Source organism: Syngnathoides biaculeatus, chromosome 4, assembly GCF_019802595.1.
Source record: "Syngnathoides biaculeatus isolate LvHL_M chromosome 4, ASM1980259v1, whole genome shotgun sequence".
NCBI classification, from domain to species: Eukaryota; Metazoa; Chordata; class Actinopteri; order Syngnathiformes; family Syngnathidae; genus Syngnathoides; species Syngnathoides biaculeatus.
Genome location: NC_084643.1, coordinates 31,479,763 through 31,500,367, shown reverse-complemented (window position 1 = coordinate 31,500,367; position 20,605 = coordinate 31,479,763). Strand labels below are relative to the sequence as shown.

The 20,605-nt window shown below is 40.5% G+C and overlaps 1 protein-coding gene across 11 annotated transcripts in view; it reads right to left on the bottom strand.

Moving 5' to 3' along the window:
• Nucleotides 1–20,605, bottom strand: part of gas1a (growth arrest-specific 1a) — a 97,894-nt gene that overhangs the window by 66,867 nt on the left and 10,422 nt on the right. Inside the window, exon 3 of one of the 11 annotated variants that reach the window (XR_009794466.1) lies at nucleotides 16,072–16,090. The exons of the other annotated variants lie outside the window; for them this stretch is intronic. The gene's annotated coding sequence lies outside the window, so the exon portion shown is untranslated. Of the gene's footprint in view, nucleotides 1–16,071; nucleotides 16,091–20,605 lie in introns of those variants that run through there. 11 annotated transcript variants of the gene reach the window in all.

The following is a 20,605-nucleotide window of genomic DNA, read 5'->3' as shown; positions in this document are numbered from 1 at the left end:
TAAATCACACAGTATATTGTATGAGGAGCCTCAAAACGTGATGCAGGTTTGCGTTTTTCCATTGTGGCACATGGGTAAATGTGCGGCGCTCAATTGCTTGGTGTGTGATGGAGAACTGCCAACTATAAATTTCTTTCATGATGGTCAGTTGTGTTCGGCCATGTCGCTCAGTGTGCACAAAGCCTGATGCCAACAAACTATTGCCCTTGACGTTACACAGAACATCTGTGGTCAAACCAGGACCTTGCATGGAACTCAGACCTCGGTTATACTTTTTCTTCATCAAAAGAAGCAAAGAAGACAGAGGAATACTTCCATGCAGATTTGAACTCGGGATGCGAGCTCACAGCTCCACCGCTCGGCAGACTCCGCGTCATTCCCATCCGAAGAACCATCCAAATATTCAACATTATTTACTGCCACAGGTAAAAATCTGTTGGGACGTATTCCTCCGTCTTCCCGATCAACCGATACTGCTATTTCTTCATCAGATGAGGATAAATCCGAGAAATCAGCACTGGGCATAATGGTGTCCCATGTAATCGAGCCTTTGGTGCGCCACCTCATAACCTCACATCCACGCACATTGGTCATATGACTCGCCAAAATGGCGCCGCCCCTGAAAATTCGTAATTGTCGATAAATATCTTCTCAAAACACCATTAAATGAGATGAGGATTAACATTAGATTGTAAAGATACAGTACATATTACAAGACCTATTGGATACATTGTTGAGCCAAACCACCGGAATTACCCTTTAACAACTAATAAAGAAGAAATGTAAAATGAGATGAAGAAAAGACTTCAGGAGTGATGGACTACCTATGCATCCATTTGTATGTGCTAAATAATGTCACGTGTGAGTGGGGAAACGGGGATACACCAGAGATTGGTCTCCAGTAAGTCGTAGGACAAATCCCGTTTAAACAAACAGCACTTACATTCACACCTACTGACAATGTCATCTTCAAATAACCAAGTGAACTTTTTTTAAATCATAAAAGTATTGAGTTCCTGACTTATTATTTGCACAACTTCCTTTGGGAAACAGGGATCATTTTGGGGGGCGGATTTTATCTCTGTATTCTTTTTGAAAATTGAACAGTTGAAGTTTAAGGAGACACATTTTCATCTGGTAGTGACAGCTGGTCAGAAAGATAATATGCAGGGCATTATATGTGTGTGTGTGTGTGTGTGTGTATTCGAGAATGCAGCTGCAGCTTGGAGACAAGATGGTGAGAAGTCCATTGCACCAGATGGAGGTTTCGGAGTGCACAGCAACTTGATAGCCATTAGGAAGTACCCAGATAGACTATATTATAAACCAAATAGCAACGCCTTCTGTTTCCAAGTTGTTGGAGAGCCTTCTCTTTCTTGTCACTACAAAATCGCTTTCTGCCTTCCTGCACAATGCTAACATTCCTAATAATGGGGATTTATGCCACTTGAGCGCAATTCCTCATATTATATTTATGGGTCTGTCTTCTACAAAGAAAGGCTGCATTTCACGTGGCTCGAGGCGCCAGCTGATTATGCAGCTCGGGGGGTCGGAATCCCGATTCTAGTCCAAAGACAACAGGTTTGAAATGACTCAAGCGCTTTGACATCCTAACTAATGGAAACCTAATATTAGGACCGCTCCGGCGCCCCCCTTGCGGCTTTTAGCCTGTAACCACCGAGAACACCGTCTGGTGACACCAGGAAATTAGCTTCACTAACAACATTGCATGAAATGAAGGATTGCTGGGTCAATGTGAGAAGGACGAGGAGGGGAAATCAAACTGTGATGACTGGAAATTCTTCAACATATTTACATATATATTGGGGAGTAACAAAAGTAGGTGAAATGTTTGGAAAGCTGCAATTCTTTTAAATTGCAAAACATACTACATACAGGGGATGTTTAGGGTACGTAGAAATAATCATTCACCCTCACATTCACACTTATGGGCAATTTAGTCTTCATTGAACCCAACGTTCATGTTTTTGGAATGTGGAATGATTGAAATGAAAGACATGGGCATTACTGTAATTTGTTACACACTCCCCCAAACTCCCTAAAAACAACAAATATTTCTGTAATGTGCTCTTGAATAAGAAAAACATTCTTAATAATATTGTAATTCATAAAAAACATAGTGTAATTAAATAGACTGTAAAGAAATAAACCTCTTTTAGTCATGGTTTTTGCTTAGATTAAATGAATATTCTCCTGCTACTTCTGGTGTGTGGGCAATATAAAACTGAGACATACACAAAGAACAGTTACACAACTGGGTCAGTAAGATGGAATAACATTATTAAGAATCTATCCCCATGAGTATTGTTGTATGATCTGTGTACAGGTGTTGCCCCACCGTTTGTGTTAAAAAAATGTACTCCTTAAACCCATATCAGGAAACCGATGCTACTCATCAGACCGTTTATGTCATTTTACATTGTTTGTTAGCGTTAGGCTAAATAGACTTTCCCACGGAAAAGATTTGTTTCATTGAAATGTAAGTACAATATTTATTTTTGTGTTTTCATATGTGCAAGAAATTTTATATGACTCACAAGTTAAGTACAGCTTTTGATATTTTCCGAAAATTAAGTACAGTATTAATGTTTAAACTGTGCTTCATAATACTATGGCCTACAATAATATATATTTTTTGGGAATGTCTCTTTTTATTTTTATACAAACATGCAGGCCTACTATATGACTGCATTCTAAATTCATGATGATGGATGGTACACTGAGAGTCATTTATTTCATGTAGCACTAGTGATTGAAATCATATTTTTTGTTAAGCTGTCTTATGCAGTGGTTAACAAAATTTAAAATCCGTAGTGAAGTTAGGAATTTTAAAATGTTTGTCGATGGCATAACTTTGAGCCCGTAACAGATAATTTATCTTTCTATCATCTTTATCCTGAAGTCAGAGGAATCGGCGGTCGGCCAGCGAGCAAAATGCGTTTAACCTCCGTGGGTTCATAAATATAAAAACTTTCTAAAGTGCAATTTCCACAATTACGAGCAGTGAAGTTCTTGTAAGACTCTGCCGGTCTTAATAATGGATGGTAAAAGTCCCAGTGAGAAAGGAGGAGATGCGCCCCATGAGGCTGAGGCCCCAGAAGCTCACTGGAATGTCATCAGCCCTTTGCCAAAGTCTCTGAGATTCCTTGTAGCTTTCTCATGTTTATCTTGCGTGACAGCGCTGGGAAAAATAAAAATAACCCTGACTCCACCAAAACCAAATTTTTTTCAGAGGGGAGAAAAGCAGCCAGAAGGTTGATCGTCATGCTAAACCCCAGCATTATTTGCACCCCATTATTAAGATAACATTTCAATTTCAATAAAGTCACACGGTTGCGCAATCTGATTAAAATTGAGAGTACAGAGATGCTTCAGGTACAGATCACATCCATACCTAGTTGTGTTTTTTTTATACAGACAGACAGACAGACAGACAGACAGACAGACAGACAGACAGACAGACAGACAGACAGACAGACAGACAGACAGACAGACAGATAGACAGATAGATAGATAGATAGATAGATAGATAGATAGATAGATAGATAGATAGATAGATAGATAGATAGATAGATAGATAGATAGATAGATAGATAGATAGATAGATAGAAGCTGTCGTTCTGTTGATTTTTTTTGCTTTGACTCGTGAGCCAAATTTGAGTTATGAGCGCAAAATGTTGACAGTGAACTCAACTCAGCTCAAGTCATGAGCGGGAGTTTGGTATTGTGAACCAATCTTCTAAAAATAGGATTCTAGCTGTAATGCCACCGCCAGTTCAAGTTTATGTGAAACTAAACACACTGTAAAACAGAATTATTTACAACAGCCACATATGCCACTGCTGAAACATAATTGGAAACTCCATAGAAGGGCTAAGGAATAGGATCTATGCAGTGGTGATATAACGCTTTGAGGAACAGATATTTGAACACTAACATTAAAGCAACACATGTAGACGGACAATATAACAATCACAGAAATATTTTGTTCATCCTGAAAAATGAGTCACATAGATAGTAGTTGAGTGACACCCTCCTTTGTCTTCACCACCAGCATGATGCATAAACTCTTTCATTTTTTACACTCTATTTATCCATCCATCCATCCATTTTCTGAGCTGCTTATCCTCATACGGGTCACGGGAGTGCTGGAGGCTAATCCAGCTGTCAACGGGCAGGAGGCGGTGTACACCCTGAACTGGTTGCCAGCCAATCGCAGGGCTCATGGAGACAAACAGCCACGCTCACAATCACACGTAGGGGCAATTTAGAGTGTCCAATTAATATTGTATGTTTTTGGAATGAGGGAGGAAATCAGAGTCCCCGGAGAAAGCCCACGCAGGCACAGGGAGAACATGCAAACTCCACACAGGGAGGGCTGGGATTGAACCCGGGTCCTCAGACCTGTGAGGCCAAAGCTTTCCAGCTGTGCCACGGTTAGTTTATTTTTATAAAGGATATTATAAAGTGGGATGAACATATTCAAATCACATTACAGACATTTAACATCATGTGGATCAGATTAATTTCCATTCATTTTACAAGACGAGATGATTTGAAATATGGGTGCTTTGAGTTACGAGCATGGTCATTCAACAAATCGAGCTTCTATCTCAAGGCGTCACTGTACCGCCTGTTCACTAGGATGAGTGTGTTTTTAATTGATAACAGTTACCTAACTCATCTAAAAAGAGCAGTGCCAAGCACCTAGCTAAGCCTGGGCATTAGTTACAGCAGCGCTAATGTGGAGACTGTTGCCATTTTTATCACACTAATTATAGTTAAAAACATAATGCCTGAATGAGGGCCCGTTTGAATGGCCATGGGGGAGAGAAGGAAAAATGTGTAATGTGTGCAGAGGGAAGCAAAAAATCTCTATGAAGAGCCCCCCACCCCCAGCAGGAGATGTTTTATTAGCACTGTTTAAAGGGCCAGCTCGTAAGCATCAAACAGCGAGCGGCGACCGCTCCAATGTTGCCTTGAGACCTGTGGCACGGCTACGTTGTTGGCTATTTTCCCACCTCTTCACGGCATTATTTGACATGCTAGCGTGTTAGACAGCCTTGTTTCAAGACACAACAATCACTTAATACTTGAGCTCCAAATCCAAAGTCCCACCTGTGAGGGGGAGTGAGGATTCGGGTGGTCCTGGCCTCTTTTGGTGCCTTTGCAAATGTCGAAAGTGAGGAAGAAACGGGTCGGTCAGAAGAGGTTGGATAAATAAAAAGCATTGGAGGACATCACCACCTCGACGTGGTGCAAAATTGACTTCCAGACCCAGCGTGGATTTATACACGGTGTATACAGTATCTTTTCCCACTCACAGAAAGTCATGTTTGACATTTAATATGGATATTATTGCTTGGCTTCAGAACAAAAAATCATTCCAGGCGGATGAGCAACTAAATGATAAATCATGTTGAGGAATACTAAGAAAGCAAACTGTTTAACACTTGGTATGCAGACCTCCGCCAAGGCCTGAACGTGAACAAAAATGTGTCAAACATATCTACTTTATTTTTTGATTGTAATTCTGTTGGGACGGGGGTTCTGTTGCTGCCAGGGTGAAACCCCCCCCCCCCCTCCCGAGAAATACACTTTCATGCTCATCCTCACTAAAATTGCTCACATATTAGAGTATATCGCTCATGGTGCGTCAAAGCAGGGGTGTCAGACTCGTTCTTATCATAGACAAAAATCAAAAGGTATGGTTTCCCTCCAAGGACAGTTATAACTGGGTAATTAACTTAATTGGATCATCAGCGACTCATTACTGTGTGTACACAATTGCCAATAAAACAAACCAAACAAACAAAAGTTTGGCACCATTAGTGTAAAGTGATTAGGGCTGGTTTAGGCTTCTACAAGAAAAAAAATGGCAACAAAAGCCTACTAGAACATCTGAACTTTATTACTTAAATGGCAGCAGCTGTGTTCTGACTCCTGTTTAATATGAGTTTAAATGGGCGTCAGTAGTAGGTAATTAACAGTAATTGATAATGAATTACTAATTAATTAATGAGTAATTAATGAATAATCAATCAGTTAATTCTGAACACAGCCACACACTCATTTGCAGCGGGTGTGCACACTTACACTCTCAAAGGTGAACAAAACTATTGCGTTGTACAAATTACATGCCACAGTGCATTGGAAAAAGGATGCGTAGACTTCTTAGAACTTACTGTAGGCGGATTTGGCATTCAGATTTCTATGGTTATCATACCAGTAATTAGAACGCAGAGGTTGTTGCAGTGTTATCCTCATAAATCCACCTGCAAAGTCCAAACACAGTTCAGTTGGAAGAGTCACAGAGATGCTGTGCAAGACTCGTTTGCAAACAGTGAGCAGTGAAGGGTGGTCTGCTCTGTTTATCGTGGTTTACTATGTCCTCCTTGTCTGCATTAACTCCACTCTTGTCAGCGTGGGTGTTCTTCATTTACGCCTTGGACCAAAAGACCCGGGGATGGGATGCTTTGGCAAGGACACGCTCGTGCAACCTTGTGTTTGAAGACAGACAGTCTTCACTGGGCTGCCAAGGTTATTTTTGATTAAACAAAACTCAGCCATTAAAGCGATGGTATCGCTCGATCTCCCTGTCTTTCTTTCGGTCTGCCTCTCTGTCTGTCTGTCCCACACCCTCTCTGTTTCTGCTAGTACATCATGGAAAAAACTCATCACGTCATGTAATTTGTATGGACGTAAAGTAGGTCAAGATATGTCATCCAGTGATTTGAATTGGAATACACAACAATTTTGTTCCAGCAGTATAATTTAGGGTATTGAAAAACTTAATTAATTTTTGAAGTCTTTCATATACCAGCAAAGGCAAAACTCAAGGTTCTGCGAACTCTACAAAAGTCCCCAAAATAACTCAATATTATTCTTGCCAGGCCAGGACTTGTCCATAGCACTCTTCGAGGAAACTCTACATGCTTACCCGCAAGCCGCTTATCCTCACTAAGGTCGCAGACGTACTGGAGTCTATCCCAGCTATCTTCGGGGTAGAGGCAAAGTGACAGTCTGACACCCTGAACTGGTCACCAGCCGATCGCAAAGTACATACAAACAACCATTCACACTCACATCTACAGTCAATTTAATCTTCAATTAACCGACCATGGCTTTTTTTGGGGATGTGGGAGGAAACCGGAGTGCCTGGAGAAAACCCATGCAGGCACAGCGAGAACATGCAAACGCCACAAAGGTGGGGCCGGGATTTGAACCCCACACCTCAGAACTGTGAGACAGATGTGCTAACCAGTCAGCCATCTGTTCCACCGGAAAGATTAATGCTGAACCATAATAACTGTGTCACTCAGTGTTAGCATCAAAATGTTGGGCTTCTAATAACGAGAGGAAAAAAAAGCCTACTAGAACAGCTTTATTTAGGGTTAATTAGAGGCAGTATAAATGGTAGCAGGTGCACGCTGACTCCAATTTAACATGCTAGTTTTGTCCACATCACTTTCATCACCGCGTGAAAAATAACGACAGTACTTGTGTGGAAACAGTAATGCTATGCTGTCATTTGGAAATGCAATTATGAATAGTTCACACAGTAAAGCTTTAATGGGTAGTTTTTGGTTTGTTTCCACGCTCCAAGATGCCATTGTCCTCTAAACAAAGGCCCAAAATGACCCCCGTTCATCTGCCTTCAGTTACAAACTGTCTTGCTTTTAAAGTTGGCTTCATCATAGCAAATGTAAACATTTCTGGGTATTCCTGCGTGTGATGACAATTGTTACGTAAATGCGACCACAGAAAAGCTGTGTTTACACGTGGACATTAGCAGCAGGTTGGCTCCTGCTCCAGTTCATTGTTTGTTCTCATTTGGGGGGGGGACCGACCTCCTTCGAGCGACGTCAGTTCCAGCTAGAGAGAAACAACCGCCATACTAGAGTCTTCTTTAAATGTAAATATTGTCTTAGCTGTGCATTTGTCGGCATCCTTCCCGGCCTTTAAAGAAGGTGTGAACTCGGACAGGATTCAAGCAACTGTGATTCATGACTACAGTACATTACTTGCTATAGAAAATGACTTAGCGATGTTATTGTACCCAGGTCGGGTAGACGACCGATTGATTTTGACAGCGGGGGGTAAAATAGTTGTTGAAACACAGACAGTCCCTTTTCTTAAATATGCAAACTTACCCGCTTCTGCAAGATTACGACAAGTTGGTGTAGCCCGTCCCCTCGCAGGATTAAGCCCATCGTCGTGTCGGATTTGTGCTGGTCAATAAAAAAAGAGCCCACTGAATGGATGCACAACATTTCAAAGTTGAGTTTCTTGGAGATAAGTAATTATTTGCGATAGCTAAACTGAAGGGAAAATATGATGTTGCAGGATTGGAATGCCTCCCCTGTGTACTGCCAAAGCCGAGCTGGAAGCATTTAGGAGAGAACCTGTACTAGGAACGGATAATAATTTGCAAAGGGGAACACACATCTGGTCGGACGTCTGAGGCATGAGAGGTTGAGATGATTAAAACTGGGCCACCGATCTTTGCCATTTGCAGCATGAAAATGAGGCCTAATGTTCAACAAAAATCTTAAGTACAGGAAATAGACCTTGGCAGACAACCAGAGGAAAATTGCTTCGTGTTTACTATTTTTGAGCTGGACCAAACATTTATGGATGGATAAATTAGAAATCCACAGAAACTGCCGTCGATGAGGTGTTTATTTTCGTTTCCGCTGCCAAAAATATGTAGTCGATAGATAGAACAAGTAGGAGTTTATTTACGCAGCTATCAGCTTTGTTATACGGTTTAGTTGATAATCCAAAGCGTTTCACCCTACTGGCTACTGGAGAGCACTCAGATGCTTCACTAAAGTTGTAAAACTTCTTCTGGAGACAAAAACAAATTTCAAGGGTTTCTCTTCCTGGACGTGCTGAATAAAATTTAAATCCATTTTCCAGGAATTATATCTGCACGCGGCAACTATTTTCTGCATTGTTCAGCCCGATTATGTTGTGTCTATCAGGTCATATACAATTTTTTCACTGAACACCCAGAGCTCAATTTTTAATGATTATGCAGAAACAAATGAATACGTTAACACTGTAATTTCATTGATTAACTGATTTTAAAAAATCTGTGAACTGAATGGAATTGATTGTTGATTGAGTTTAAAGCACTTGAGAAAAAAATAATGTGCAGTCTAAAGAAGGACAAATTATTCTCAATATGATAATGAAATGATAGTTCATAACATTCAATCATTTTGGAGGGGTACGTCGTTAAAGAGCTTTTTTCAAGTGGTTGGAAAATGGAAGAGAAAGGTTTTAATGTTGCCAACTAAGTAATAATTACAGACAAAAAGGCACATTATTACAACACAGATTTGAGTTTTAAAATATTATAAAGTGAAAGACAATGGGGGTATTGTCTTTGCACATGCACGTTGCAAAGACGATCACAGCAGGTTATAATTAATGTTTCAGGCGGGCCTCTCGTCACAGAGGCCACCGTGCAGTATGAACCTCGGGATTACTGCACAACTATTTGCTTTAGGCACTGCTACACCTTTTATTTCTTTTAACAAGCACTTTACGAATTATAGTCGTCTCATATTTTGGCAGTAAAATACACACTACACAGCATGACTAAGATTTGCTTCTCGAAAATATGAGGCTAGTACCCTTTTCTTCGGTTGCGCATGTAGTATACCAGGGATTTATGTTTAATTTATACCTTGCATATTACCCTATGAGGCAAGTAAAACGGGAATAAACTCATATAGGGAAGCACAGGGGAGGCACTACTGGTTAACAGTGGCAGTGAGCTGCAGGGTTCAAATCCCAGCCCTACATGGCATAAATTTGACCTAAAATCTAGATTTGAACTTAGTCAAGCAATCACGATAATGCTTACTGATGATGTTATCGTCTAACCATGTAGCTGTAGGTGCTTCCAGTTGTACGTCCACCGTGCTTTCTCGGCTGGTCAGGAAATACTTCCTGAATACCAACCTAACTCGCTCGGTACCAGCTACGACCTGCTGCTGGCTAGCTAGCGTGCCTAAACACGAGCGCTGCTCCTCTAAGTCACTAAACGTCATTCAATATATTCCACCATAGCAATTTTAGGCCATATCATCAAGCCGTAATCGTACATACTTTAAATGAAAATGTAATGACAGATGTTTACAGATGCTTCAAAGTAGTCAGCACAATCACAAGGTACAAGCCTTCCATGAAGTCATCCTGTGAGCATATTGCAGGTGGATCAAATCAGTCCAAATGTGTTTTCTTTTTTCTTTTTTTGTTGCTTCATCATACGTCGATAAAGGTTTATAATACATTGGGACACTGAGTTGAACAAAAGTGAGTTTGTCCCAACCCTGTCACAACAAAAGGCACTCAAAAGTCTTTTGAAGACATCAAATCAGAAGGTTTCTTTTCGCAAGACGAGCCAATCCTTTCGAGTGGACCCAAAGTCAAAGCTATGGCCAAATCTACAGACTCTTTTTGGAGTTAATTCCTTCCCCCCCCACCCCCCACACACACACACACAAACCTCCTCCCCCTTCTCGTCCTCCTCCCAATGAATTCCAGATGTTTTGCAGACGAAAGTGAATTTCAAGGGGGGAGGGTTGCTGGCAGTTGTTCTTTTTCTTCCGTCTAACATATGTATGCATGCTTAAAAAAGCAGTATATAGATCCCTTATGTAGGGCGGATCTCCAGGATCATATGGAACACAATGTGCTTCAAGCCATTTAGTGTTGGACCTAAGCTAAATAGATTAAATGCAAATATGTAGGCACAGGGTTGAAATGGGTTGCGACAAAAAGCAAGAACACTTAAAGATCAATGCTGCATGGGAAAGTGTAACGAAGTCCTGAATGCGCACATCTTGGGCAGCAAAATTCAAATAGTAGGTCAGGTAAACATGCAGCGGAGGTGTTTCAGAACCAGACACTGTGTGTGGTCTGCCTCACTGATATAACCCCAGGTTATGGAGTCAGAACTGCAGGAAATACATTGATCTCTATTTTTAATAAATATCAAATCCTCCATGCCCGAGGGCTGGAAGAAAAGAGGCCTCAACCGAGTGATCCTCTTGGCGGCCAATAAAGTGGCAGCACCCCACCCCCCACCCCGAGCGGCAGATCCTCACACGAGGGAAATCAAACGCAAAAATGCATGACATGCAGTTATTATATTGACACTTTTGCGCCGACCTAGCTAGTGTTATGCTCAAAGTTTAAGAAATGTGTTCTACTCGTGAACAAGTGTGTACTCCAAAATGTCAACATTTTCACCTCTACTGAAGAAGTTATGCTTTTATTGGTTTGTTTGTTCATTACGTAGAAGACATACTAGAATACTACAATGTATTATACTGTGCATCCTCTAAATCTTGGGGATATTGTGTATTAGATGTTGAAATTTCTTGTCGATATGTCACATAGGTGATTTTTGCCTGTAGTCGATTAGTCACCAATAAACAGTTTTGGCATGAACACTGACACCTCGCTGAAATCATCGTGGTTGGCGTGGCTGGCTACCAGCAGTACTTCATGCATGTAGAGATCTTTGACTAAAAATGAGACCGCAGCATGGTCACATGCAAATATAACAAAGGCACAAGCAGCGTTGAACCTGAACGAGTTCAATTAACGAAGGTTCATGAGCTACTTCATGTTTTCTGGAAACGCAACGTGAACTTAGTTCATTTATGCCCGATGAACATAATAGAGACCACGCTCTTTCTGGCGTCAAAGAAAATGTTTGCGAACGGAAGCCCATTTTCATTCAACAATGCCAGGTTTTGTTGGGGATTTTCAGGAAAATAACCGTCAGAAAACACTACATAGAAGCCTTCATATGTCGACGGATACACGCCGTATTTGTCAACAGCCGACATTCGTGCCAGGCACGTCGCAGCTGTCTCAGAAAGCGAGGTGTGTTCATGCAATCAAGCTTTTCTGTTAGAGTCCCATTACCGTTGCTCAACTAAACATTTAAATCTCTAAGATGACAGGTAAAATTAAACTGTTGACTATGGAAGTAAATATGTGCCACCAGGACTTGATTTAAAAATGCCAATGAAAATTTTACGCTGTAAAATTCACATTGTTATTTCAAAGTGATCACATTTTCAATTGCTGTATTTCAGTTTAAGTTTTCAATGTTAAATTCGCCATATAAAGAAAATTCAACCTTTAAAATTCAAACTCAGTAATTTCAGTCTCCTGAGATTCAACTGGCTACAATTCGCTGTCTGAAATTCACTGTCTAAATTCAGTGTTAAGAAGGCAGGGTTACTTCAGGTCAGAACCCAACACCCAGCCAATCCAGTTTCGCTTTCTGTGTCATGTGACGTCACATACTAAGAAAGCGTATTTCAGTGGTATTTTTAATTCAAATCCTCGTGGCACATATTTACTTCCATAGTTGACTCTTTGTTGAATGGCATTGAATCTGTGAAAATATGCGTCATAACTGTATCATAACTGAAGAAGGAGCTCTCAGGCTCACTTAATTGAAACCTGACCACAAAAATATAAATTGTGATCCCTGTTCTGCGTCCAATTTTTTTTTTATTATGAATTCAGCATTTCCAATACACTACATATAGTACATGTCACATGAAACAAGATGAATCTATTGCCTTTTTTTTATATATAAAGAGATTCCACATAATTGCTGCATTAGAGCCAAAAAAACATACATGGCATACACATATACGGAATACGGGGAAGCATAACATAGCTGCAATTGTGTTCATCTTCACACAGTGACACAGCATCTCACAATCCACCAATCAGATGTCAAATGATACTTTTCTTTCAATGTGAGGGCAGGAAAAGTGATGCTGGGTGTTAAACTTTACATTTCTGGTCCATTTTTGGTGAAAGAAAAAAAAAAAGAGTCTACTCTCTCTTTTGGTGGGTTTTGTGTTTGTATTATTACAGAACACGTTTTCTAAAATGCCTGGCAGCTAATGAGTTAACGTATAAGGAACATTTGTTGCCGATTCACATTTTTAGCCTTCATTTTCATCATAATGGTAATAAAAGACGTAATTGGCATGAAGTCCACAAATTCTTCTCCAAAAATACATTCTTAGTAAAACCATTACAAGCATCCTCAGTCTGACCTCTAGCTGCACATCTCGGCTTCCCAGTACGCCCACTAGAGTTACTCAAGCAAGATAGCACGCTGATTGTTTGCTTTGCTTCCTGCTAGCGGCACACTTCGGCTACCGCGCACGACACTGGCAGCAGATGTGTGCCGGGTTGCAGAATAAATAAACTGGGCCAAGATGATGCTGTCCGCAGAAGCTAAATATTGACTTAACGACCTGTAATCAGATTCACTCACATGACGGAATGGAAATAAACAGCAACACTGGCCCACATCGACCCTCCCACCACAACACAGGAACACTTGCCGGGAGCAGGGGGGGGGAGAAAAGGGGAGAAAAAAAAAAAACACCACTTGGGAATCACAACTCAAGCCAATGGTGTAGTGGGAACTGGACGGTAGCTCGATAAAATGGAAGACGTTTTTTTTTTATGTATCATTTTTGTGTGGCGGTCTTGCATCTTTGGAGTATGCTCGCAATAAAAAACAATGAAAGTAAACTTTACAGACTTCTGTTGTTAAGTAAAGCCTAACCTGTTTAAAAGATAAGCATTCTCCACATCTGGTTCCAAGATTAAAGTTACTCCGGGCATTGAGATGGCTCTTTTGACTGGTCCTTCGCAATGGCGCAACACATTGAACAGGCAGGCATTCTTCAGGGTTCAATAAAGTAGTGCTCCAAAATAAAGAAAAAAAAGCCTTCATGTGGTGAGAATTTTGAGATTAAACAATGGTTGCAAATAAGGAGCATTTGGGGGGCAATAAATCTGTCGTCCTATCTTTAGGGTTCATCCCTCTCGGGGTCATGTTAGCAGAATGTGAAGTACGGTGCGTCACTCTGGTAATCGCTCCAGGAGATATTTATATTGAAGCCATGGATACCTTTCTTTGGATGGACACTACAAGGCTCAAGTGACTATTGTGATTTTTGGCAGAATTGTAAAAAGGGGAGGAAAAACTGATTTCTTTGAAATGTGGATAAAAATCTGATCTGATTCTGACATCTGACTGCAGCCAAAATACCGATAGATGTGGCAATCACCTTTCCCATTGCAGAGCGACGCTGGATGCTTTGTAAATATATATCTGTAATTCAGTTTTGCTATTCGAAAAGAACAAACACATGCAACTCCATCCTTCCTATTCACAAGTGTCATTTCAGATACACTATCTGCAAAGTCATTTTGCCTCAGACGAATTATGTCACCATTCAGGAATTGCGACATAATTGCAATTTAATTTGATTCCTGTTGTGATTAAACGACAGACATCATGGAAAACTCCTGATTGGTATTGTATGAACATCTCCATCTGCACCAACATGCTGACAAATAATCAATAGATGTTCTAATTTTTCAACATAGTTTTAAAAAAAGCTCATTACACTATTCAAGATGCCTCCCAGTAAGATTCATTGTAAAATAAATCATTTTGTAATTATCCCATTCAACAGGTATAACCGAGGATTTGGCCAGTGACCCGTTTTTTTTTTTTTAACATAAATACATAAAATATTCATCCATCTGTTAGCCAGCCAATCGCAGGGCACAGTCGCAGGGCACATGAAGACAAAAAGCCGCACTCACAATCACACCGAGGGGCAATTTAGAGTAGTGATTTCCACCCTTTATACAGCCAAGGCACATATTTTACAATTGAAAAATCCCACGGCACACCGACAAAAGTAAATGTCACCAAAAATGGATCGATTAATTACTTCCTGCCATCTAATAGAAGAAGATTTTTTTTGTTCTGTCATTGTGCCTCACTGGCATAAATAGATGAACAAAGATACATTATTTCTTGTAATAAATGGTTTTTTTTTTTAGCAATTACAAGAAATTGGATAACTTCCCACGGCACACCTGAAGAGCGCTCAGGGCACACTAATGTACCCCAGCACACTGTTTGGGAATCATTGATTTAGAGTGTCCAATTAAAGTGGCATGTTTTTTGGGATCTGGGAGGAAACCGGAGTGCCCAGAGAAAACCCACCCAGGCATGGGGAGAACATGCAAACTCCACGCAGGCAGGTACGAGAGTGAACCCGGGACCTCAGAACTGTGAGGCCAACGCTTTCCAGTTGAGCCACCGTGCCGCCATAAAATACTTATTGATCACATTTTTAAAATGTTTTTAAACAGATGTAGGCATGCCGCATAACATTACATTATGTGAGCTAGATGAATAAAAAATGTGGTCTATTGCCGCATCCTACTTATGACAGGGATAAAAAGCAAAGAGCTTTTTAAGGAGGCCACACTTTTGTACAATATGCACACCTAGGAAAATAATAATGATATTTAAATCTCCCTTCTCGCTATTGTTAAAATGTAAACAGTCTCCATATGTTTGCTTTTGTAAGAGTAGGAGACCATAATTGTCAGATGTTTTCTCTTGAAAACGATTCATTTCTACAGCCATCTGGACCATTAGTCATCTTCCATCTGTGAACATTTTTTTGGGCCTCGCTACACAGAAGACGAGATAGCGGTTGAAAGGTAATCACACAAACTTGCATAATGGATTTGCCTTTGGCACAAAAGCCCAAACTGATAGGGTCAAACAACACTCATGATGGAAGCGAGGTTGAAGATTTTAATCACGCCTGCAGACAACTTTTGACTGGTAGATGGTCAGGTTGACGCTTGATGCTTGGAGTAATTTGTTGAAACTCATTAAAGGTTTAGGAATGTTAAAATATCTCAACGCCTTCCACATTTCAGATCACATCTGGTTTGATGATTGCCCCGTGTCTGAGATACACAAACTGTGATCAGGCATGCAAAAAGCATGTTGACACACAACATTCCTTACCTACAAAAGACAAGTGACATTAATCTGTGGTTTTTTTTTTCTTTTACTGTAACAAGGATGGTATAATGTGACCACAACGGTACATATAGTGTTCTTTTTGCTTACCGCAGTCATATTCCCAGTCTGATGATGAGTGGCGAAATGTGGCAAATGTGGCTGGAAAGGAATAAAAGTAACATGGTGCCAGGCCTAAACACATAATATATTGTATTGAGCAACACTAATAGATAACAAAAATACACTGTACAAATAGTATAAAAAAAATCAATTTTCAAGAGTAACGTGATTTAAAAAAAAAACTGCAATATAGGAGGATTGAGAAGAAAGAGACTCAAAATTGCACAGGATTACTATTACTGTAATTTCCGGCCTACAGAGCGCATCTGATTATGAGCCTCACCCAGTACATTTGTAAAGGAAATACCATTTGGTACCTACATAAACCGCACCTGTGTAAAAGCCACAAGTGCCCACATTGAAACACGAGATCTTTACAAAGAAAGACTGACACAGACACAGAAAGAGTTTTCAAAGTTTTAATACCTTATCTTATCTTAACACAGCAACAATACAGTAGCATGAACAGAGCTGGTTAAAAGTCACTTCCTTGGCACATATATTCCACCGGTCTCACTCTTACATTTTCCGCTCCGCAAGTGCCCCCTTGCAGCCGTTAGAAAAAATGCACAAATTAGCCGCATCACCGCATAAGCCGCAGGGTTGAAAGTCATGGCTTATAGGCCGGAAATTACTGTACTACATTCTGTGTTGCTAAATTGCAGAGCCTCATTGTTCCAGGGCTGCGACTCATTGTTTCTATGACACGTTCATCCTGTTATTCATATATTTTCATCTCACATTTTCCACTAATTTATGAAAAGTGAAAAAAATATATGAATGGTGTTAAACTATTGGGTGAAAATACATGAAAAATAATCAATCTTAAGCCTAATTGATAACAAGCTTTAAAAAACAAACTTTATAAAGAAGAAACTCATCCCATTTGTCAACTGGTAGACATTGCAAAACTCCACAATATCACAGCTACTTAATATTCATTAAGAAGTTCAGGGGAGCATGAAAATGACTGTGAAAGCAAACGCTGCACAGCGACCTCACGGCTCCCTAATGAATCAAACGTTGATTGTTATTTCATGGGCCTTGACGCCACTCGCACATTTATCACTTACAGCTGTTAAAAGACTGATTAACACTGATCTGTCACATCATGTGCAGAGGTGGCAGGATGACTTCGTAAATCCTCCGCAGCTTCCCTGGTGAAACTTTTTCAAAGACGACCCCCTGACTGTCGGGCAGACTTTGGCTTATACAGCTGGCACAGAGGTGTGTGTTGTGCACGTGTTTTTGTGTGTGTCCTCTCATTTGCTCAACAGCTGATAAATTAAAATGGTAAAGCAACAAATGTACCTTTTCTACATTTAATTTGAAGATGATGCCAGTGGATTAGAATGTATGGTAAAGTACCTAATTCCAACACTTAAACATTCAGAACTATCTTTCAAAACTTTTCGGATCACATAGACCTGCCGCACACCGAGCAAGATGGCTAAATGTGAATGAACTGTCACACAGGATGCAACTACGTGTCGTGAGTGACTGACTGTTGACAACTACCGGTAGTTTTCCTTCCTGCCACAGGAAATTCACAAAGTTACATCGCCGATCTAACGGGCAATCATAAAATGCCATCTACTGTATATATCAGATATTTTCAGAACAAATATTAATCCAATTCTGGATATGAAGCGAAACCCAGCTGGTAACTGACAAGCCGTACCAATACAGTATGTACAACATACTGTATAGGGTTAGGATAGGTTAGGAACATCCTGTACACGATGATAACACAATATAAACTCTTAATTACAATTAACAATTGTGTGAAAATCATTTCCAGCCTATGAATATAACTAATCAAATGAAAAACAGAACATATGGCAGTTAATGAGCGTGCCTTCTTGTTCGTTGTGTCGCATTTCAAACCTGAAATATTGCTATCATAACTCAACAACCCTCCGTACACAAATAGTTTTTTTTCTACACTAGCTTATTTTTAAAAGGATGAGGGAATATCTCTAAGTTTTCAGAATTTACGTTTCATTGCCAGTGTTGAACTGTAATTGATAATGCTGCCTCGAGGAGTTGGCATCGTATGAATATTAAGATTTTTATAGCGGACATTTTTTTTTTTTGCCTCAAATCCTTCAAGACACGGACCATTCTGTCCTACCTAACCGGCACAACTCAAAACAATTTATTAATTGAATTAATCAAAGCTCATTGAGAATCCTGCTTCCTTTTGTAGGATACATGTAAAGAAAAATAAACACTACAATCTTGTCTTTAATTTCAAAACCCATGTGCTTATTACTATTAAAAGATAAACATGCTGTGAAAAAACATTTAAAGGCCAGAGACGCATTTAAATTCCACCATATAAAGGAAATAAATCAGCTGCTAATTTGCTTTGGACGCATTCGAGAATCCAAATGATTTCCACTTGAGATGAGGGACGGCAAAGTGTTCAATCCTTAATTTTTTCTCCAAGGCACTAAGAAAATGCCAACAAGGTTTCCATTGTGAGGAAACAGACATCCTTTGTCTGCTCTGCCATTGAATCCCGTGCCAACATCCCTGAGCTCTCCACCCTCTAAATCATAGAATATTCTTGATTCACAATGACAAGTGCAGGATCGAGTTTCCCTTCTCAGACATTTCTGTCAGAGAGTCTTAGAGTTTTGTCTCGGCTCATCCCCCGCTCTCCTGAACATGAGGCCCAGCGAACTGACTGATGGCTCCTTTGGTGATTTAATGGCTTCCCGTAACATCCGTAAAATATTTAAGTATGATGATACTGGGGTTTAGATGGGTTTTTTCCCACCATAATTTGAGGGTGCATTAAATGCATTAAAAAGGAGTCCACAAGCCAAATTATGAATCATAAAGTCTACTGTTTTTTTTTCAGAGATACATATAGAACTAGCCTCGCCCACAAGGCCTGTGCATTCCTTGTATTTCCTGCCTCCTTCGACTCTGGGCCTCCTCCTTGCTTTGCGCACCGCCCTTCTCGCCCTCCCCTCCTCGCCTTTTATTGGCTGCCAACGGCACATCATGCGGTTCTGCGGGATCCTCCCATGTAAACAGGCATGTTTTACCGCCAACCGACTGCCAAAACCCCTCAATTTGTCACTTCCCCAAGTCAGTTAGTATTTTGTGGCTTGCAAGGTGCAAGCAAAGGTGCTGAGGGGGAAACTTTGGGCACACTACAAACCGCTCAAGTGCCTCTAAGAAAAAAAAAAAAAAAAAAAAAGAAGCAACCTTCGTATATTCACACTTCATATTAGAGTTGGACAGATGCTACGTGTTTTAGCATAAAAGTGGGAGTCGTTATGTTAATCTCAGCGCGGGCCAATAGTCGCCATCAGGCTGCATATCCATGGCAGAACCTGGCATGTGTCTGCAGTGAGCCACAAAGCCACCATTCATTAAGAACATATTGCCGAGGAAGGTTACTACGCTGGGAGATGCAATATGGCACGACAGATGCTGCAGCTCACAAGTAACGTGAGAGGAGATGCCAGCCGTAACACAGCATGATCGCATCTATTGACACGCAGCAGCAATTCCCAAGCAGGATTCCGTGAGCTGACAGAAATTAGCGAACGCAGTTTCACGCTCGAGATTCACGTTAGCAAGACACTGTCGTGCAATGATGTCTGTTTGAAAGAGAGGATTTAATTTCATTTCAAACTGCTGTGGTTTTTCCTTTTGTTTAGAAATATGTACCTTTTGATCTCACCTAGCCCTGATTTCCACAAACAGGAATGTGGTATTATGGGAAGACATAGTTGTCAAACTCAAGGCCTGGGGGGCAGATGTGGCCCACCACATCATTTTAAAAGACCCCCAAATGTGCACCAACTTACATGATTTGTGCTAAAATCTGAACAAAAATTCTAAATTGCCATATTTAATGAACAATAATGTTGAGATTTGGCATTTTTCTGCTACCAATCCCCCTTTTACGGTAATTTGATCATTAGTTGAGCAAACTATTATCCTTGTGATTTTAAATCTAGTTATCCCTCACTTGTTTGTGTATGTGAAAGAATATGATGAGGTAATGTTTCACTATTTTAACGGCCGTCCGAGGGAAATTGAAACGACAATGTGCCCCTCGACAAAAATGGGTTTGACACCCCTGCTGTAAAGAGATCGCACTTCCCGAAGATGTGCATAAGAAATATCTTCAAGACTCCAGAGACTTTTGTGTCATTTTCGTCTCGCTGCTCCTTCTCTGCTCAGAGCTCTGTGACAACAGCTAGAACTCCTGCTATCATGGCCGCCACATCGGCGCATGGATCGGAAATATCGCCACAATCAATACATCCGGGTCTTTTGGTTGGATCCAGTAATATTATATACTTGTGACTCAGAAATACATGTGTCTTTTATTGTGCCACAGCACGAGTAAACAACAACAGCCAGTTCTGGAACTCAAATACAGGTCCTGCAAATCAAGGTTCCACTGTAAAATGCTTCTTTTCTGTTTGTAGCTGAACATCAGGGATTTACATTGATTTTGGGTCTCTTTGAAAGACTCTGTTTAAAGAACTAATTAGCAACTACAGGAAGTCGGCAGGAGAAAAA